The sequence below is a fragment of the Drosophila suzukii genome, chromosome 2L, assembly GCF_043229965.1.
Source record: "Drosophila suzukii chromosome 2L, CBGP_Dsuzu_IsoJpt1.0, whole genome shotgun sequence".
Lineage (NCBI taxonomy): Eukaryota > Metazoa > Arthropoda > Insecta > Diptera > Drosophilidae > Drosophila > Drosophila suzukii.
The window spans coordinates 25,616,343-25,638,465 of record NC_092080.1 but is presented as its reverse complement, the minus strand read 5'-3'; the positions used below and the strand labels follow the sequence as shown (position 1 = coordinate 25,638,465).

The 22,123-nt window shown below is 35.0% G+C and overlaps 5 long non-coding RNA genes across 7 annotated transcripts; 3 read left to right on the top strand and 2 right to left on the bottom strand.

The window, feature by feature from the left end:
• The first annotated feature begins 2,583 nt into the window (after nucleotides 1-2,583).
• Nucleotides 2,584-3,212, top strand: LOC118878764 (uncharacterized). The gene is made up of 3 exons (XR_010653441.2): nucleotides 2,584-2,843; nucleotides 2,910-2,999; nucleotides 3,054-3,212. It is a non-coding gene; the product is annotated as an uncharacterized lncRNA (long non-coding RNA).
• Nucleotides 3,213-3,871: 659 nt separating this feature from the next.
• LOC139355178 (uncharacterized) lies at nucleotides 3,872-4,864 on the bottom strand. 2 transcript variants are annotated; one of them, XR_011605908.1, is made up of 4 exons: nucleotides 4,650-4,864; nucleotides 4,244-4,414; nucleotides 4,098-4,177; nucleotides 3,872-4,043 (listed from the first exon to the last, which is right to left on the bottom strand). It is a non-coding gene; the product is annotated as an uncharacterized lncRNA (long non-coding RNA). The 2 variants fall into 2 exon arrangements; XR_011605907.1 differs by lacking the exon at nucleotides 4,650-4,864 and having other exon boundaries at nucleotides 4,244-4,552.
• Nucleotides 4,865-5,356: 492 nt separating this feature from the next.
• Nucleotides 5,357-6,499, bottom strand: LOC139355174 (uncharacterized). 2 transcript variants are annotated; one of them, XR_011605905.1, is made up of 4 exons: nucleotides 6,113-6,499; nucleotides 5,710-5,880; nucleotides 5,564-5,643; nucleotides 5,357-5,509 (listed from the first exon to the last, which is right to left on the bottom strand). It is a non-coding gene; the product is annotated as an uncharacterized lncRNA (long non-coding RNA). The 2 variants fall into 2 exon arrangements; XR_011605904.1 differs by lacking the exon at nucleotides 6,113-6,499 and having other exon boundaries at nucleotides 5,710-6,003.
• A 312-nt stretch (nucleotides 6,500-6,811) lies between these two features.
• On the top strand, nucleotides 6,812-7,963 carry LOC139355175 (uncharacterized). The gene is made up of 4 exons (XR_011605906.1): nucleotides 6,812-7,120; nucleotides 7,421-7,591; nucleotides 7,658-7,737; nucleotides 7,792-7,963. It is a non-coding gene; the product is annotated as an uncharacterized lncRNA (long non-coding RNA).
• A 1,575-nt stretch (nucleotides 7,964-9,538) lies between these two features.
• On the top strand, nucleotides 9,539-10,139 carry LOC139355173 (uncharacterized). The gene is made up of 3 exons (XR_011605903.1): nucleotides 9,539-9,772; nucleotides 9,839-9,918; nucleotides 9,973-10,139. It is a non-coding gene; the product is annotated as an uncharacterized lncRNA (long non-coding RNA).
• Nucleotides 10,140-22,123: the final 11,984 nt, after the last annotated feature.

Below are 22,123 nucleotides of genomic sequence, written 5' to 3'. Positions count from 1 at the left end.
TCATACACACACATACACGCGTAAAAACATTTCGCATTGTCTGGCTCTGACGTCATAGCTTTTTTCTTTGGAGGTTTGTGGGCGTTAGAGTGGGCGTAGCAAAATTTTTTTTTGGTCAATCGATAGGTATTGACAAGACTAATACATTTCAGTTAAAATTTTCTATCTAGCATCAAAACTGTAGGAGTTACATTTTAGGGCGGTTTGTGGGCGTTAGAGTGGACGTGGCAGTCTACTGAAACAAACTTGCGCTGCGTAAGAAGCTCAGGAATCTGTACGCCAAATCTCAATAGCCTAGCTCTCATAGTTTCCGAGATCTCAGCGTTCATCCGGACAGACGGACAGACGGACAAACGGACATGGCTAGATCGACTCGGCTAGTGATCCTGATCAAGAATATATATACTTTATGGGGTCGGAAACGCTTCCTTCTGCCTGTTACATACTTTCCGACGAATCTAGTATACCCTTTTACTCTACGAGTAACGGGTATAAAAATACAATTTGCCCTGTTTAAATGATTAGGGTAGCTAGAATTAGACCAAGAAACAAAACTATAAGTAAATTTGAAGAGTTCAGCAAATAAATCTGCAATTTCGGGATCCGTAGATGCCTCAATAGAGTTTAATCGTACGGATGATGGCAATGCCTAGCATTGACAAAGTTAGAAAATTGCCTCGAATCCTTTGAAAATTCAAATTTACATCGGTTCAAATACATGGAATAGCAATGACTGTTAAGTACATTAAAATTAGTACGAGCCACCACATATCTTGAAAAATCGGATGGCCTACCCGACTTTTTGTACTTTTTATAGAAGTTTGTTTTTAGGTTTCTAAGTCTTTGCAACTGATTGGTAAACCAAGGTGGCCTGTCTACCTTAGGAGGAAAACTGTCAGGAACACATTCACAGAAAAAAGAATTTAGGACACTATAAAATAGTTCCGTAGCACTTTCAATATCCAAGCAATTATATAAATTTGTCCAGTTATATTGTGAAATCAAGTTGTTGAGTTTACTAAAGTCACATTTACGAAAGCATCTACTTTTAGTTGGAGAAAGTGAAGGAGAGTGGGTATCAAAGCAGGGAAGACAAATTGTAAGTTCTAATGTGGGATGATACTGGTCTTCAGGCACAACTAGTGGGTCAATTCTAGATACAGTGACTTCAGACCGATCTAAAACAAATACAAGATCTAATTGTCTATTTAGTGAATTACGTGTAAAGCTTACTTGCTGTAATGATAATTCTAACAGACCGTCAACGAAGTCATGGTCAGATAAAGGGGTAGAGACAAGTGAGTCAGTGGAAAGGGACCAAGAAATGTCAGGGAGATTGAAATCACCCAAAACAATTAAAAGATCCCTTTCGGAAAGATGAGATAAAACAGTTTTTATTGCAGACAAATGTTGCTCATAAATTGTTAAGTCGGATCCAGGTGGAATATAAGAACAAGTTACATAAATTGAAAAAGATTTCAAAGAAACTTTAACACCAACGAATTCTATGTCATTGGGATTAAGAAAGTATATTCTCTCCGATGTTAAAGTAGAGGTAACGGCAACCAGCACCCCACCCCCCCTACGAGGAGAGCGATCAGTTCTATACGTATTAAAATTTTTGGACAGAACTTCGGAGTCTGATATCTCCGGTTTCAGCCAAGTCTCAGTAAAGCCCAGAATGTCTTCAGAAAAGGCAGAGGAGTCAGCATAAAGCTTAGGTAGCTTCATATTAAGTCCCCTAACATTTTTATAGGCAAAAAATAAACTGCTCAGTTTTTTGGCGCAGGTACAGTCGTGGAAGGCCTATTATTAGTTCTCCGTCTGTTTGGAACAAATTCTTTAATGACCAATTCATCATTAAGCCAAAAACTTTTAGAATTTAGTACATTAAATACTTCCGGAGGAGCATATATTTTAAATGAAGATATCCTACGAACATATGGAAAACAGTTGCTTCCTATATGGAACAACCGAGGGGCTCTTTCTTCCACCACCAGCGATCTGAACATCGTTCGTCTGATTATCGAGACTATCCCTTCCCTTCAGTTCTGCAGTAGGGACGCGGTGACATGGCTCAAGGCAAAAAGCTATTTTTGTTTTTTTTTTGTGCCTAAAACGCTGTGCCGCTGTTGACGTCAGCAGAGCAGTCGGCGCAGCGTAGAAGACTGCCCACGAAAACTATCGTGCAACAAAGAGAGGCAGATATTCGGATATTTCCCTCTCTTTCTTGTCTTATAATTTGCCTGCACTCCGCGCTCGCAGAGACAAATTTCGGCTGGTCCGTTTTTTTTTTGCGTCTCTCCGTTATGTTCGGCTAGCGACTAATATTTCGGCGAAAAAATTTTCGTGGAGCAGCGACATGTGAATGCCCTAATATTTTAGGAGCATTATTGTGTATCGAAAATATACAACTTATATTGTTTTATAAAAGTAGATTATTTGATTATAGTAAAATTAAGTAATTTGGATTTACTTATAATGTTATGTTTACTTATTATACATTTTTATTACAATATATTTTTTTAGTGTAATTACAGAAAATTAGTCCGTTAAAATTGATTTCAATATTTAAAACATTAGTAGTATTAGTATTAACATTTTTAAAAAATTCGTATTGTATTTCTTACTTAAGAAGTACAAATTATATAGTCGGATATATTTCGCCTTAGAAAGGGTATAAGTGCAGTGGCACGCGCCAACAGCGAAGAGAAAACAAAAGAAATCAAGTAAAGGGGTGAGAAGACTTGGTGCATTCTGTTTGAGTGATTGAAAGGGAAGCATCCATGTTAATTGTGCGCAGCAGAGTTACTTTAATCGTTTAGTTAATATAATAAAGTCAGGTAAGTGCTACATTAAGTTTTAGATGTTGTGCATTGATCTTAGTTTAAAGTACGTAAATTTTGAAGGTATTCAATGGGTTCCGTTAGCCGAAAGTGGATGACGAAATGTTTTGATCCAATAAAAATCCTGCAAAGGGTTAAACACAGCTATAAAAGGTAAATAAACAATTAAACAAATAAAACGCATTTTTTAAACATATGTTTTTTCAGGAGCGTTGGCCAAGGATTCAGAGGACCCGGACAAAGGTTTAAGAACGGCGATGACTAACGTTTAAAATAAGCTTACGAAGCAAAAAACAGAAGCAATAATTCTACAATTTTTGAAAATCTAAATAATACCATATAATTAAAATGAATTAAAATGAAATTAAATATGTATGTATTTTAAATTCTATATTTTTATAATTGAAAACTCAAGGAAAAATTCTGATTTTCCCAAGTGATTCACTTGGGACGTGTCCCTTGCAAGTGATTTCACAAGTGAAAACTCAAGGAAAAATTCTGATTTTCCCAAGTGATTCACTTGGGACGTGTCACCGGCACGTGACAGGCCATACGAAAAATGAGTATAAGGAACAAGTGAAATCCCGTAGGACTTCGAAAAATTTTCATTTGAATTTTCACTTGTGAAAATGAGGACATCCCATACAATTTTCTATATGGAGCGTCACTTGTTCTTCACTTGTGCACGAGGACATGTCCCAGGTGATTCCCAAGGTGATTCACAAGTGAAACTTTTTTTTTGGAACTGAAGGGTTCAGTTCCAAAAAAAAAGTTTCACTTGTGAATCACCTGGGACATGTCCTCGTGCACAAGTGAAGAACAAGTGACGCTCCATATAGAAAATTGTATGGGATGTCCGCATTTTCACAAGTGAAAATTCAAATGAAAATTTTTCGAAGTCCTACGGGATTTCACTTGTTCCTTATACTCATTTTTCGTATGGCCTGTCACGTGCCGGTGACACGTCCCAAGTGAATCACTTGGGAAAATCAGAATTTTTCCTTGAGTTTTCAATTAAAAAAATATAGAATTTAATTCATTTTATTTTAATTCATTTTAATTATATGGTACTATTTAGATTTTCAAAAATTGTACAATTATTGTTTCTGTTTTTTTGCTTCGTAAGCTTATTTTTAACGTTAGACATCGCCGTTCTTAAACCTTTGTCCGGATCCTCTGAATCCTTGGCCAACGCTCCTGAAAAAACATATGTTTAAAAAATGCGTTTTATTTGTTTAATTGTATATTTACCTTTTATAGCTTGTTGCAGAATTTTTATTGGCACAAAACATTTCGTAATCCACTTTCGGCTAACGGAACCCATTGAATACCTTCAAAATTTACGTACTTTAAACTAAGATCAACGCACAACATCTTAAACTTAATGTAGCACTTACCTGACTTTATTATATTAACTAAACGATTAAAGTAACTCTGCTGCGCACCATTAAAATGGATGCTTCCCTTTCAATCACTCAAACAGAATGCACCAAGTCTTCTCACCCCTTTACTAGATTTCTTTTGTTTTCTCTTCGCTGTTGGCGCGTGCCACTGCACCTATACCCTTTCTAAAGTGAATTATATATCCGACTATATAGTTTTTACTTCTTAAGTAAAAAATACAATACGATTTTTTTTTTAAATGTTAATACTTAAATGTTTTAAATACTTAAATCAATTTTAACGGACTAAATTTCTATAACTTAACTAAAAAATTATATTGTAATAAAAATGTATAATAAGTAAATATAACATTATAAGTAAATTCAATATACAAAATTTTACTATAATCAAATAGTTTACTTTTATAAAACAATATTAGTTGTTTTTTTCGATACACAATAATGCTCCTAAAATATTAGGGCATTCACATGTCGCTGCTCCACGAAAATTTTTCCGCCGAAATATTAGTCGCTAGCCGAACATAACGGAGAGACGCAAAAAAAATAACGGACCAGCCGAAATTTGTCTCTGCGAGCGCGGAGTGCAGGCAGATTATAAGACAAGAAAGAGTGGGAAATATCCGAATATCTGCCTCTCTTTGTTGCACGATCCCCTTCAGTTCCAAAAAAAAAGTTTCACTTGTGAATCACCTTGGGAATCACCTGGGACATGTCCTCTTGCACAAGTGAAGAACAAGTGACGCTCCATATAGAAAATTGTATGGGATGTCCGCATTTTCACAAGTGAAAATTCAAATGAAAATTTTTCGAAGTCCTACGGGATTTCACTTGTTCCTTATACTCATTTTTCGTATGGCCTGTCACGTGCCGGTGACTCGTCCCAAGTGAATCACTTGGGAAAATCAGAATTTTTCCTTGAGTTTTCACTTGTGAAATCACTTGCAAGGGACACGTCCCAAGTGAAACACTTGGGAAAATCAGAATTTTTCCTTGAGTTTTCACTTGTGAAATCACTTGCAAGGGACCCGTCCCAAGTGAATCACTTGTGAAAATCAGAATTTTTCCTTGAGTTTTCAATTAAAAAAATATAGAATTTAATTCATTTTATTTTAATTCTTTTTAATTATATGGTACTATTTAGATTTTCAAAAATTGTACAATTATTGTTTCTGTTTTTTTGCTTCGTAAGCTTATTTTTAACGTTAGACATCGCCGTTCTTAAACCTTTGTCCGGGTCCTCTGAATCCTTGGCCAACGCTCCTGAAAAAACATATGTTTAAAAAATGCGTTTTATTTGTTTAATTGTATATTTACCTTTTATAGCTTGTTGCAGAATTTTTATTGGCACAAAACATTTCGTCATCCACTTTCGGCTAACGGAACCCATTGAATACCTTCAAAATTTACGTACTTTAAACTAAGATCAATGCACAACATCTTAAACTTAATGTAGCACTTACCTGTGTTTATTATATTAACTAAACGATTAAAGTAACTCTGCTGCGCACCATTAAAATGGATGCTTCCCTTTCAATCACTCAAACAGAATGCACCAAGTCTTCTCACCCCTTTACTAGATTTCTTTTGTTTTCTCTTCGCTGTTGGCGCGTGCCACTGCACCTATACCCTTTCTAAAGTGAAATATATCCGACTATATAGTTTTTACTTCTTGAGTAAAAAATACAATACGATTTTTTTTTAAATGTTAATACTTAAATGTTTTAAATACTTAAATCAATTTTAACGGACTAAATTTCTATAACTTAACTATAAAATTATATTGTAATAAGAATGTATAATAAGTAAATATAACATTATAAGTAAATTCAATTTTCTAAATTTTACTATAATCAAATAGTTTACTTTTATAAAACAATATTAGTTGTTTTTTTCTATACACAATAATGCTCCTTAAATATTAGGGCATTCACATGTCGCTTCTCCACGAAAATTTTTCCGCCGAAATATTAGTCGCTAGCCGAACATAACGGAGAGACGCAAAAAAAAATAACGGACCAGCCGAAATTTGTCTCTGCGAGCGCGGAGTGCAGCAGATTATAAGACAAGAAAGAGAGGGAAATATCCGAATATCTGCCTCTCTTTGTTGCACGATCGTTTTCGTGGGCAGTCTTCTACGCTGCGCCGACTGCTCTGCTGACGTCAACAGCGGCACAGCGTTTTAGGCACAAAAAAAGCTTTTTGCCTTGAGCCATGTCACCGCGTCCCTACTGCAGAACTGAAGGGTCGTTTTCGTGGGCAGTCTTCTACGCTGCGCCGACTGCTCTGCTGACGTCAACAGCGGCACAGCGTTTTAGGCACAAAAAAAAAAACAAAAAAAGCTTTTTGCCTTGAGCCATGTCACCGCGTCCCTACTGCAGAACTGAAGGGTAGGGACTCCTATAGAGCAAACTTCATCTGTAGGCACAGAAAGCTGCGTAGTGTTTGACCCCTTAGGCTGACTAGCAGAAACAGGGACTCCTCCAGAGCTTTTGGTACCTATGGGTACTGCTGTCAGTGAAGCTTTAGGTCCCCCAGACCCAGTAGATGCCCTTCAGTTCTGCAGTAGGGACGCGGTGACATGGCTCAAGGCAAAAAGCTTTTTTGTTTTTTTTTTTGTGCCTAAAACGCTGTGCCGCTGTTGACGTCAGCAGAGAAGTCGGCGCAGTGTAGAAGACTGCCTACGAAAACGATCGTGCAACAAAGTGAGGCAGATATTCGGAGCTTCCCTCTCTTTCTTTGTCTTATAATCTGCCTGCACTCGGCGCTCTCAGAGACAAATTTCGGCAGGTCCGTTATTTCTTTTGAGTCTCTCCGTTATGTTCGGCTAGCGACTAGTGTTTCGGCGGAAAAATTTTCGTGGCGCAGCGACATGTGAGTGCCCTAATATTTTAGGAGCATTATTGTATATCAAAAAAAACAACTAATATTGTTTTATAAAAGTAAATTATTTGATTATAGTAAAATTAAGTAAATTGAATTTACTTATAATGTTATATTTACTTATTATACATTCTTACTACAATATAATTTTTTAGTTAGGTTATAGAAAATTAGTCCGTTAAAATGGATTTAAGTATTTAAAACATTTAAGTATTAACATTTAAAAAAAAATCGTATTGTATTTTTTACTCAAGGAGTAAAAACTATATAGTCGGATATATTTCACTTTAGAAAGGGTATAGGTGCAGTGGCACGCGCCAACAGCGAAGAGAAAACAAAATAAATCTAGTAAAGGGGTGAGAAGACTTGGTGCATTCTGTTTGAGTGATTGAAAGGGAAGCATCCATTTTAATGGTGCGCAGCAGAGTTACTTTAATCGTTTAGTTAATATAATAAAGTCAGGTAAGTGCTACATTAAGTTTAAGATGTTGTGCATTGATCTTAGTTTAAAGTACGTAAATTTTGAAGGTATTCAATGGGTTCCGTTAGTCGAAAGTGGATGACGAAATGTTTTGTGCCAATAAAAATTCTGCAACAAGCTATAAAAGGTAAATATACAATTAAACAAATAAAACGCATTTTTTAAACATATGTTTTTTCAGGAGCGTTGGCCAAGGATTCAGAGGACCCGGACAAAGGTTTAAGAACGGCGATGTCTAACGTTAAAAATAAGGTTACGAAGCAAAAGAACAGAAACAATAATTGTACAATTTTTGAAAATCTAAATAGTACCATATAATTAAAATGAATTAAAATGAAATGAATTAAATTCTATATTTTTTTAATTGAAAACTCAAGGAAAAATTCTGATTTTCACAAGTGATTCACTTGGGACGTGTCCCTTGCAAGTGATTTCACAAGTGAAAACTCAAGGAAAAATTCTGATTTTCCCAAGTGATTCACTTGGGACGAGTCACCGGCACGTGACAGGCCATACGAAAAATGAGTATAAGGAACAAGTGAATTCCCGTAGGACTTCGAAAAATTTTCATTTGAATTTTCACTTGTGAAAATGCGGACATCCCATACAATTTTCTATATGGAGCGTCACTTGTTCTTCACTTGTGCAAGAGGACATGTCCCACGGGATTCACAAGGTGATTCACAAGTGAAACTTTTTTTTTGGAACTGAAGGGTGCCGACATAGCTGCCGTTACCGATCGGGTAAAAATATTTGGAGCTAAGTTGGGATTTGGAACTGATGCCTTTACGGGAGCAGATTTTGAAGGAGCGGTCTTTTTGCGTTTAGGTGACCCTACTGACATTTTTTTATTATCAAGGTCCGCCTTAAACTCTTTAAAATCAGCAACTACGCTCATAAGTTTATCAAAAAGTTTCATAAAACGATCATTGGTCAGCGCAACATAGCCATCCAAATCACGGTCTATTTCAACGCATGAGGCACAAGTCCACGAAAAACCAACACGCAGATCAATAAAATCTTTTACTCTGCCAACAAGTCCAGTACATTTTGGATGTATGACTGTATTGCAGAGAAGACAGTAAATAAAAACGTCATTAGGTGACGATCCAAACTGACAATCTTTCTTGGAACAAAAAAGAGCCATTTTTAAGTATTTAAATTTAAGATAAAAAGTTATTTATAAAACCAAAGAATCAAAAGAATTATAAATACCTCACTTAATTTGACACTGGGATCAAACAATAAAAATGTAGACACACAAAAACACAAAAGTATAAGAGCGCGTAGAGACTGCGAAAGCGAGAGAGCGCGACAGAGTAGCTGTCGACTGAGCGTGGCTTGCGAAACACAAACAATATATACACGACAACAGTTCCCTTCAGTTCTGCAGTAGGGACGCGGTGACATGGCTCAAGGCAAAAAGCTTTTTTTGTGCCTAAAACGCTGTGCCGCTGTTGACGTCAGCAGAGCAGTCGGCGCAGCGTAGAAGACTGCCCACGAAAACGATCGTGCAACAAAGAGAGGCAGATATTCGGATATATCCCTCTCTTTCTTGTCTTATAATCTGCCTGCACTCCGCGCTCGCAGAGACAAATTTCGGCTGGTCCGTTATTTTTTTTGCGTCTCTCCGTTATGTTCGGCTAGCGACTAATATTTCGGCGGAAAAATTTTCGTGGAGCAGCCCTTTCGTGAATGCCCTAATATTTTAGGAGCATTATTGTGTATCGAAAAAAACAACTAATATTGTTTTATAAAAGTAAACTATTTGATTATAGTAAAATTTAGTATATTGAATTTACTTATAATGTTATATTTACTTATTATACATTTTTATTACAATATAATTTTTTAGTTAAGTTATAGAAATTTAGTCCGTTAAAATTGATTTAAGTATTTAAAACATTTAAGTATTACCATATAAAAAAAAATCGTATTGTATTTTTTACTCAAGAAGTAAAAACTATATAGTCGGATATATTTCACTTTAGAAAGGGTATAGGTGCAGTGGCACGCGCCAACAGCGAAGAGAAAACAAAAGAAATCTAGTAAAGGGGTGAGAAGACTTGGTGCATTCTGTTTGAGTGATTGAAAGGGAAGCATCCATTTTAATGGTGCGCAGCAGAGTTACTTTAATCGTTTAGTTAATATAATAAAGTCAGGTAAGTGCTACATTAAGTTTAAGATGTTGTGCATTGATCTTAGTTTAAAGTACGTAAATTTTGAAGGTATTCAATGGGTTCCGTTAGCCGAAAGTGGATGACGAAATGTTTTGTGCCAATAAAAATTCTGCAACAAGCTATAAAAGGTAAATATACAATTAAACAAATAAAACGCATTTTTTAAACATATGTTTTTTCAGGAGCGTTGGCCAAGGATTCAGAGGACCCGGACAAAGGTTTAAGAACGGCGATGTCTAACGTTAAAAATAAGCTTACGAAGCAAAAAAACAGAAACAATAATTGTACAATTTTTGAAAATCTAAATAGTACCATATAATTAAAATGAATTAAAATGAAATGAATTAAATTCTATATTTTTTTAATTGAAAACTCAAGGAAAAATTCTGATTTTCCCAAGTGTTTCACTTGGGACGTGTCCCTTGCAAGTGATTTCACAAGTGAAAACTCAAGGAAAAATTCTGATTTTCCCAAGTGATTCACTTGGGACGAGTCACCGGCACGTGACAGGCCATACGAAAAATGAGTATAAGGAACAAGTGAATTCCCGTAGGACTTCGAAAAATTTTCATTTGAATTTTCACTTGTGAAAATGCGGACATCCCATACAATTTTCTATATGGAGCGTCACTTGTTCTTCACTTGTGCAAGAGGACATGTCCCACGGGATTCACAAGGTGATTCACAAGTGAAACTTTTTTTTTGGAACTGAAGGGTTGAGACGACAAGAAACGGGAGAGAGATTACAAGAGAGAGAGATTACAGATTATGGGAAACAACAACAAAAGCTATTGAAACAAATGCACCGCAGCGTACAGAAGTTACAATAACAAAATGCACAGGTTAAAAACAGAGTTAGGTTTTGTTAAAATTGCTACAATAAAATAAACAATTAAACATAAACAGACGATTTAAAACACAAGCACGGCTGGTTATGTTGGACTAAGTCACAAAGCAAGGCACCAGTAACACAGATATTAATGACAAATTGGCAAAAATCACAGAGCACACGATAAACACAACCGGTCACAAGCGACGCTAAATCGACGCTTGACTTGTTTCAGTGTTAATTATTTCTTCATAAAAACTTAAATTAGTTACGTGAAATAAATCTGCGTATGAATCGTCAATACGTCTTTATTGTCCTTAAAAAATAAGTATTCGTGACTTGTATAGTCAATTATTTCAGAACTTGTTAAAAGTATTAGTATAAGACTGGAAAAAACATTTTTCTGAAAAAAATAATAAAAAATTGTTCTTTATATTAGGATTTAATATTATCTTTATGAATAATTCTAATTCTATTGTTGATTATTATTTTGTTTGGCATATTCTCCTTTACTACTTGTTTTTTATATCTTGATATAAGTTTGTTTCGTTCCCCATGTTTTTTTTCATAAACAACTTGTCCTACATGATAATCTTTTTCTTTTCTGTTCTCATTATGTGTTTCTAACATTCTTGTTTGTGTATTTTTCAAAATAATGGGAATATTATCATGATCAATTTTATTATAAGGGATATCAAAAGGTTTTTCGTTTGTTGTGGAATGAAGGCTCTGATTATATTTTTGAGCGGCTCTAATAATTATTTCGGAATAATTAGTTAAGTTAAACTCTACTTTTATGCAGCGAGCTATTTCTGTTAATGTCGAGTGTGCCCTTTCAACTTGTCCGTTTGAAGTACTATGTCTTGGGTCTGCGTAATGCAAAGTAATGTCACACCTCTGTGCAAATGATTTACAAAATTGGGCCGAGGTAAAACTCGGTTCGTTATCGGTCATAATTACTTTTGCCTGGGGAAATTGTTGGAGTAGTTCCATTACCCTAATTTCAATGTTTAACTTATTTTGAACTTCTTTGACAACAAGGAATTTGGAATACGCGTCTATACAAGTAATAAATGTTAAATTTTGCGCGTAGTATATGTCTATATGTAAATTTTCTCCTTCATTAGTTGGAATAGGGGCTTCCCCGATTGGAATTTTTATTGGGTGTCTGTTATAAATAAGTTTGGCCAATAATATAACCTACTGATTTGTTTGTAATTTTCATCTAGCCCCCTATGAGCTCGACTGTGTGTTTCTTCTATTATTATGGCTTTATCTTCATCGTTTTCTATGTCTTGAAGAAAGATTCTTGTAAAAAGAAATTGGTTAGTGAAATTATTTTTTAAAAGTAATTGAATGTGATATAAGTCCTCTAATTTACAGTGAATTCCTACCGTAATGTTAGGTGGAATATACTCTTTTAATAAGTTTATTAAATTTTCTGGTGTGTCTTATTCAATTAAGTGTCGTGTCCTGCCAAAAACTTCCAGTGACTCATGTATTGTAAACCTCCCCGTTGATTTAACGGCTTACGGGGTTTGTGTTTTGATCTGAGTTTGACTGTTCTACATCACTGTCTGTAATGTTATTTATTTGTATTCGAGATAATGCATCGGCTACAACATTTGTTGTACCGGGTTTATATATTATTTTTGGGGTAAAACTTTCTATGAAAGAATACCATCTTTTCATTTCTATGTTGGGATTTTTATCGGAAATCGTGAAAGATAAGGACTGATGATCTGATTTCTATACCAATTACTCCGTACAAATAGTTTCTCAAATTTTTTAAGGCCCATACTATGGCTAGCAGTTCCTTTTTGTTTGTGGCATAAAGTTGTTCGGTTTTATTAAGTGTTTTAGAAATGAAAGTAATTGGTTTATTATCCTGTGATAATACCGCCCCGATAGCTACGTCTGATGCGTCTGTTGTCAAAGTGAATTTTTTTCTATAGTCCGGTTGAACTAGTTCCACTTGTGCTATTAGATTATCTTTTAGTTCGTTAAAAGCTTGTATAGCTGAATCGTCCAACTGTATTAAAACTCTTGTTGATATTTTTTTAGAAACATTTCCATTTTCCCCTCCTAAATATTTTGTAAGAGGTTTTGCAATTTTTGCATAATTACGGACAAATTTTCGGTAGTAGCCAGTTAGGCCTAGAAAACTTCGAAGTTCTCTAATATTTTGTGGTAACGGTTATCTTGAAATTGTGGAAATTTTTTCAGGATCTGTTTTTTTTACAATAAAAGAAACAATGTAGCCAAGAAACGAGGTTTCTAATTTAAAAAATTTAGATTTTTCGAGAGAAATTTTTATATTTGCTCTTTGTAAATTGCTTATTATTTGAGTTAAGTCCGAGAAATGTTGCTCGATTGTGTTTGAAAAAATTATAACATCATCCATGTAGACGTGGCATGTTTTTCCTACTTGTTATCTGAGAATATCATCCATTGCTCTCTGGAAAATTCTGGGCGCATTTGTTAATCCGAAAGGCATGCGTAAAAATTCAAATTTTCCGTTGTTAATGGAAAAAGATGTTTTTTCGATATCCGAGTCATTCATTAAAATTTGATGGAATCCTGATTCCAAGTCAATTGTTGAAAAAAATTTTGCCATACCTAAGTTGGCTAATATAACAGAAGGGTGTTCTCATTTAATTTTTTGTAGTCTATAACGAGTCTGTGTTTAAGGCTACCGTCTTCGTTTTGGCCTTTTTTGCACCCAGAACTGGTGCATTGTAAGGACTTCTACTCGGCCTTATAATATTTTCATTTAACATTCTATTGATTTCGCTATTAACGAAATCTGAAACCGATAAGGCATATGGATATTGTTTGCCATAAATTGCCCTGTCATTAATTGTATTTATTTCACCCCGAATGTCAGTTCTAAAAGGAATTTGTACGTTTATTTTAGAATGTTCCTCTTCAATTATGTCTATTATTTTTTTCTCCAAATCATCTACTTGATTTGAATTTAACATTTTAATGTTATTAATTTTATTTCTTTCAGAATCTTTTGATCCCAAATTTTTTACTTTTTTATTGACGGAAAATTCTTCGTCGGCGTGTTCAGCATATTTAGATCCCAAACTATTTGTTTTTTTGTTGACGGATAATTCTACGTCGGTGTGTTCAGGATTTTTAGATTCCAAACTATTTGTTTTTTTGTTGACGGATAATTCTACGTCGGCTTGCTCGGGATTCCGTGATCCCAAGCTAAATAAACTATTTTCAACCATTTGCGATTCTGTTTTGATTCCACTTTGATCTTCAAAGTATTTTTTTATAATATATTCTTTTAGTGGAAGGATAATTTTTCCTTCAGTTAACGATAATTGGTTTAAAGAACTATCTTCATCATAAAATAATTTTTCTTCTTTTTCGTTATACTTGATCGTCCCTTTTTGAATATCAAGTACCGCTCCTATCTTTTTTAAAAGATTAAAACCTATAAGTAAGTCGGATTCTAACCCTTCTATTTCATAAATTACTTGTTTTGTGTTAAATATTGTTATTAAATGATAATATTTTATTATTGTAAACCCATTAATGGTTGAAACTTTCTTGTAAATTGGGAGCTCTTTTTATACCCGTTACTCGTAGAGTAAAAGGGTATACTAGATTCGTCGGAAAGTATGTAACAGGCAGAAGGAAGCGTTTCCGACCCCATAAAGTATATATATTCTTGATCAGGATCACTAGCCGAGTCGATCTAGCCATGTCCGTCTGTCCGGATGAACGCTGAGATCTCGGAAACTATGGGAGCTAGGCTATTGAGATTTGGCGTGCAGATTCCTGAGCTTCCTACGCAGCGCAAGTTTGTTTCAGTAGACTGCCACGCCCACTCTAACGCCCACAAACCGCCCTAAACTGTGGCTCCTATAGTTTTAATGCTAGAATAAAAGTTTTAACTGAAATGTAATGTTCTCATCAATACCTATCGATTGACCCAAAAAAACGTTTGCCACGCCCACGTTAACGCCCTCAAACCGCAAAAACCTGTGACGCCCACAATTTTTATGCTAGATATTTTAACTGAAATGTATTGGTCTCGTCAATACCTATCGATTGATCCAAAAAAAAATTGCAAGGCCCACTCTAACGCCCATAACGCTTAAATCTGTCTACCGCCGGTAGGTGGCGCATTTTAAGCTCGCTTTGCTGCTTGCATATCTCCATTTCCCTTTGGTCCCTTTAGCTGAGTAACGGGTATCTGATAGTCGAGGTACTCGACTATAGCGTTCTTCCTTGTTTTGTCTGTTCTCATCAAGTAGGGTAATCCTACTCCGGGTTCTGATCTAAAAAATGATCCTCTTCTATATTATTTACTCTCATATTTTTTTGAGCAGGCTGATTAGTTTAACCAGTTGATTCCCGCTTTAACGGGGGATGTGGTTCAGATGGTTTGTTCTGACCGGCTCATATTTTTGTTTTTTGCGCTTGGTTTTGATTGTAATTATTTCTTGGATAATAATTAATATAATTTTGTCTGTTATTATTACCCCTATTAAAATTGTTATTAGGTCGATTTTGATACTGGATTGATTCATCTATCTCCATGGGTTCAGGAGTAGACTGTACCTGATTGTTATTGGACTTCCAATTATTATTTTGTCCCCACTGATTGTTGTTACTCTGTCCCTGATTCCACTGATTATTTTTTACCTGTTGCGGAGATCTTTGATTGTATCTCAAATAATTTGAATTATTGTTATTAGTGGTCTTTTGATTAAAAGAATTATTTATTTTGTTCTGGGCCATTACCATAATTTGAGTTATAATTTCTATAACTCATTCCAACGAAATTATGAGCGAATTTTGCGCTCATATTATTACATTCCATCTCCTGTACAAACGCCATTGCATTGGGCAAGTCTGTTGGGTTCATGGAATACAGAGTCGATGATATTGGGCCGTCAAGGCCAGTTACGAAAACTCTTAGTGCACTCTGTCTATGTCTATTATTAATTTCTGAAGTGATTGGCTTATTACGGCCATACGTCATTATAGTTTTGTTAGTTAACAATGTTAGTTTCCTGTACACTTGGTTATAGTATTCCATTACACTTAGTTTTCCTTGTGTAAGAATACTTAATTCTTGTTCGATAATGTGTAGCGGTCTTCTATCACTAAAAACGAAGTCTAATCTAGCTAGGATTGCATCAAAATTTAGGACTGTTCCATGGATGGTTAGAGCATCATTTGCTTTCCCGGTTATCTTGTTCCTTAATATTGATAGAGCTGCAAAATATCGCTTACTTTTTCGAATATACTGACTCATAGCGTTTTCTGCTGCTTCCCTCCAACTCACATATTTTTCAAGATCCCCCTTAAATTCTGGAACTAATTTAATGATTTCATAAGATTCTTCACATTTTATTGAATTGTCAACTTCTTCAATTTTATAATCTTCTACTTTGTTGACATTTATTTAAAGTTCGGTTTTAAGGGTTTCTATTTCTTGTTTTAAAGAATTTACCTCCGATGAAACAATCTGTTTTATTAATTCTTTAGTCAAAAAGGCTTGCCTTTCTAATTCTTGATTCGCCATTTTGCTTGTGCTTGGCGTTTCGGTCACTTCCAAATTATTAAATAGATTCAACAAAACTTCTAGATCTTCCAGGATGTATTATATTTATCTTATATTTATCTTTATCTTTATATTTATCTTTTGAATTAAATTTTTAATTAAAATATAATTATTCTTATTTATTACGATTTTTCAATTTTTAAGTTTTGTCTTCTTTGATCTTTGGGTTGTAGTCGTGATGAATTTTGGCGAGGGATTGCCCTTCAGCCCTTCCTTCCTTCCTTCTTTGTTATTTCGGTTGTAGTCGTGTTGAATTTTGGCAAGAGATTGCCCTTCAGCCCTTCCTTCCTTCTGTGAGTTATTAAAATATTTCCGTTCTTTTCTCTTTGGTTTTCCCGTTCGTTAAGTGTTTAATTCATTTATTTACAATAATTATTTAATTTTTTTTTTTTTTTTTTAATTTTTTTTTAATTTTTAATTTTTATTGTTTTTATTGTTTAAAAGTAATTTTCCTATTTTTAAAATTGTTTTTGGTTTCCACTGAATTTATTATTTTGTTTTTGTTGTGTGTTCTTGCACTGTGAATTTATTTATTTTGGTCCACCTTTTTTATATATTACCAGCTATTTAAATTGATTATTGCATTAATTGATTTCCATTTAAATTTTTAAATCACGATCACTTGTCACAATGTTAGATGTCGTCGATTTGTGTGGATGTTTTGATTTTTCTACTAAAAATTGTTGGGTTTTTTGCGGCGCGAGTTCCGTTTAAATTAACTTGTTATAATTAAAATGTTTCTAGAACTTATTTACGACACCGCCCCACGTTGGGCGCCAATTAAGATTGTCACTGGTAATATGTTAAAAAAATATATTTTATTTTTTATTTAAACTTGGTTTTAAACCTTTTAATTATTATCACTAATACAAGACACTAATTTACAACTGGCGAACCGATCGCGGCCTCGGTCAAAATAGGACTTGCGCTTAATTCTAAAAAATTATCCAACGAACCTCGGCCAGAAGCTTTTCTTTCTTAAGCTTCCAGAACTAATTTTTGTTTAAAATAAAAGCTTATGCTGAAACTGTCGCATCTCGCTGTGAAATGAAATTTTGCTGACCGATGCAATTTGATTCAAAATCGGAACGCAATATGATCTGAACTTAGAACGCAATACTGTGGGCTTCGAGCGGAAGCTGATGTTTACTTTAAGTTGGGTTTGTTTATCTTGGCTGGACCACCAAGAGCGGACCGCAAAGCCAAAGGCGAGGGCAAAGACAAAAGCAAATGCAAAGGCATAGGCAAAGATCGCTTAGATTGAATTTTGAAAATTGTTTATTAATTCCATATGAGGCCCGGTTTCACGGGTTCGATAACTTATATATATACAATGTAGTTATCCCAAAAAAAAATTGCAATTTAATATGATATGCTTGTACACAAATAAGCCGTTCTTTTACAAACCGAACACCTTTTTTTCAGTCACATTTTTGATTTGCCTATTACTTTTTACGTATATTATTCGGTAAATAAGTAAATACGCGTAGTTTACAACGCAATGTAGGAGAAGATTCCAGCCCCATAAAATGATCGTCTCCTACATTGCGTTGTCAACTTTTGATTTAAGAAATAGAATTTTTTATTATTTCCGAATCTTAATGTAAGTTGTTACTCATATTTTCTAGTAATATTTATAATTTTATTTCATGTACCCCTCTTTAAATCCATTTTGGGGAATAATTTGATTAAAAACTTGGACCAAATAATAAGCCCTGATGTAATCATTCAATTGAATTACAGTAGGGGTAGATATAAACATGGACTTGCAAATTTCCATAATTTGAATTCAGTTCTGCAGGGTACGTCCATTTTTTGATTAAAAACCAATATTAGAAATAATATATGACATTATAAATATTATTAACCAAAACTAATAATTTTAAACGTGTCTATATCTTTGCAGAATCACAAAACAGGAAAGGTTATGCTAGCATTCGTGAGGCAAAAGAACAAAATTTATAAAGGAAAAAGCGCCCTAAAGAAGGCCAACCCGGAACCAGGAGCCGAACCATAGAGCGATTCTGATTGAAAATTATGGATTTTATATAAAAGATGTTTATACAAACTCCAGGAACACACCAGCCCGATTTGCCAAACCGCCCAAAACTGTGGCTCCTACAGTTATGATGCTAGAATAAAAATTTTAACTGAAATGTATTGTTCTTCAATACCTATCGAATGACCCAGTTTGCCACGCCCACTTTAACGCCTACAACCGCCCACAAACTTCAAAAAATCAAAGAGAGTTAATTGGGATCTCTGATTTAGATTCCGTAGCCTTGAGATCAGCGCAAGTTTGTCACGCGAATATGCCACGCCCACTCTAACGCCCACAAACCGCTTAAGCCTGTGACGCCCACAGTTTTCATGCTAGATAAATAATTTTAATGTAATGTAAATGTATTGGTCTCGTCAATACCTATCGATTGATTCAAAAAAATTTGCCACGCCCATTCTAACGCCCATAACGCTTAAATCTGTCTACCGCCGGTAGGTGGCGCATTTTAATCTCGGTTTGCTGCTTGCATATTTCAGTTTCCCTTTGGTCCCTTTAGCTGAGTAACGGGTATCTGATAGTCGAGGTACTCGACTACAGCGTTCTTCCTTGTTTTCATTTAAAGTCATAGATTTTATGCTTTTTTCGTCCACCACTACATCTCTAGCTATCATAAATTTTCTCGATTCCTCATTCCACAATTTATAGCCATTTGGCTCATACCCGACGAGTATAGTTTTAATCGATTTCTCATCAAATTTTCGCTTTCGCACTTTATTTAGTGCGTATACCGTCTATCCAAATATTTTCAAATATTTTAATATTGGCTTCTTTTTATGCCACATCTCATATGGTGTTTTTCTTATATTTTTCAAAGCTCTACTTGGGGACCTATTAACTAAATAAGTTGCTGTTAAAACAGCTTCACCCCAAAAACTTTTATTAAGTTTAGTACAGTTAATCATAGAGCGAGCGTTTTCGGTGATTGTTCTAATCATCCGCTCTGCAACACCATTCAATTGTGGGGAATGAGGAACCGTTAAATGATAGCTGATACCTTTTTCGACACGAAATTCACGCATTTCATTAGAGAGGTATTCCCTGCCATTATCAATACATAGTTTTACCATTTTTAAGTTAAAATGAGCCTCACTTTTCGCCACAAAGTCTTTGAATACAAAAAACACGTCTGATTTATAAGTTATTAAATGTGTCACACAGTAATGTGTAAACTGATCAATAAATACTACATAGTAGTTATTATTATCAATAGTTGAGGGCGTAATCGGACCACATACATCAGTATGAACTACGAACAATGGGCGGTCAATATTTTCTTTGTTTTTTTAGATTTTTCGAGTTTTAGCCTAGATTGTTTTCCGTTAATACATGCATTACATAATTCATTTAAATCAGTGGTCGGCAGCGGCCTATCTAGTGAGCATAGGGAAGTGTTCTGCCCATCCTCTGCCCGCTCACGTATAACGTACATGTTCGTGTGACTTCGGCATGGGTCTTCGGGTCATTTTTTTCTCAACTTCGGCGCGCTTTTTTGTTGCTGCGGCAGAGAAACGTCTCGCTTCAGCACGCCGCGCGCAAACTTCGTGTTTGTTACACTCACACTAATGCAAGGCAAACTTGTGATGGTATGTGTGTGCCGACCACTGATTTAAATTTAGCTATACGTTTTTTATAAGTTCAACATCTTCAAACAAGCTGTTTCGTTTAATTTCTAAGAATTTTCCTACATTAATATGGCCCAATAATTTATGCCACAAGCGATATTCTGCATCATTTGAAATTTAGGATGTATATACTTTACTATTTAAATAAAAATTCACAATTGGTACATTATACTTACACATCCCTTTAAATGCCAAGTTACCATCTTTAATTATTTTGATACCATCCGGATTAAATTTGACGGACATTCCAGCATCTAGCATCTTCTTCACGGATAATAAATTGTGCGGGATTTCCTTGCAATACAGCAGATTTTGTAATGCAATGTTTTTCCCAGAACTGTTGAGACTAACTAGTCCTTTCGCAGTAGCATACACGAATTCTCCACGCTTTGCGATCTCAATCGCCACACTTGGATTTAAATTCTCATACTCGGAAATACTAGGTGATCTGACGCCCCTGAATCTAATATGTATGAAATCTACGCCATATGTATATCTTTTCACACGAATTAGCTAGTTTCATCATAAATGCAAAAGCACAGTCCGTCTGCGCTGCTGGCATCTGAGTCTGTCTCTCTCCAACCGCTACGTTCATCATAAATGCAAACGAGCGTTCTGGCTGCGTTGCTGTTGCCATCTGACCTTGTCTCTCTCTAACATTACTCTGGACATGAACATTCTGGTTATTTTTAAGAATAAACAGTCTTTCTTCATATGGCCTAATTTGCCGCAATGAAAACACTTCAGCTTTGGCTTTGACTTATTCTGGAAGTGTTTCTTCACAAATTTTGTTATTTTGTTATTGTATGTGCTATCCCTAGGCTCTCGATTGCCTATAGTTTTATCCTTTCAGTTTTATTTCCTGATCGAGAAGCCGTGTCTTTACAAAGGCTAATGTTAAATTGCTATCAGAGAGAGTTTATATATGTAGCTGTTATTACTCCATCAAAGCTAGTTGGAAGTGTTAGAAGCAAAGGAGACACTGTCCATTTCATCTATCTTGGCTCCTGCCGCAACTAACTCAGTAACCAAAACATCAAATAAACGAAAGTGGTTCACCCTTCAATTTTAGAGACAATAGTTGTTCGCGTAATGAAAGTTGAGATGCCAGGCTTTTACGCTCGTAAATAGTATTTAAATTGTCAAAAATCTCCTAAGCCGAGCTCCCATTGTTGGCAAACACTAAAAACGAGTCACTCAAATATTCTGTTATAAGACTCTTTGCATTTCTTTCTGCTCGCTTTCGCACTTCCACACTTTCCTTATCACTTGGTTCCTCATCAATTAGTTTTATCAACTCGTTTTTCTTTAACAAAGCCCTGACTCCAAATTTGCATATGGAATATTTTTGCCCGTTAAAAGGTGTTTTGTTTCTCTTTCCTTTTTCCATCTTCCGAGAATAACTGTTCTTCTTTTCGATTGTTATGCGCTTCTCAGAATTGTTGTTGCTAGTCTGCTCTAACCCTCGCACTGAAAATGAGAAATGTGCACCAATTTGGTGCATTTTGGTGGTATACATATGTATATGAGTGATTCTTTGTGAAACGTATCGAGATTTTCTTTATGGTCTCAAAACGGTTTCATATTTTTATCACGATATTTTACCATTTATACAGGATTTTAAAAATATTAAAAAAATTTATTCATTTGACAGAAGCAAAGATATGGCGATGCCATTTTTTTGTTAAGATTGTGTATAACTTTAAATTACACGGTGTAAAAAATAAACAAAAATTCTCCTTAATTATTATTTTTGCCAACCTTTCAGATAAAAATAACTCCCATAACAGTTTCCAAACAAATTATAGTCCAAACTTAAAAAAAAAATGTTCAATCGCGGTTTTCTGCAAATCGGCATTTTTAATTTTTATAAAAAATTAGTATAATGTTCTAAACATAATCCTTGTTGAACCCTACAAATTTTGACGTGGGACCTCCATGGGCTTCCCCAGAATTAATTAAAGCAGTTTATATTAAATCAAAATCAAAGCAGTCTTTTCTTGTTATTATTATACCCGTTACTCGTAGAGTAAAAGGGTATACTAGATTCGTCGGAAAGTATGTAACAGGCAGAAGGAAGCGTTTCCGACCCCATAAAGTATATATATTCTTGATCAGGATCACTAGCCGAGTCGATCTAGCCATGTCCGTCTGTCCGGATGAACGCTGAGATCTCGGAAACTATGAGAGCTAGGCTATTGAGATTTGGCGTACAGATTCCTGAGCT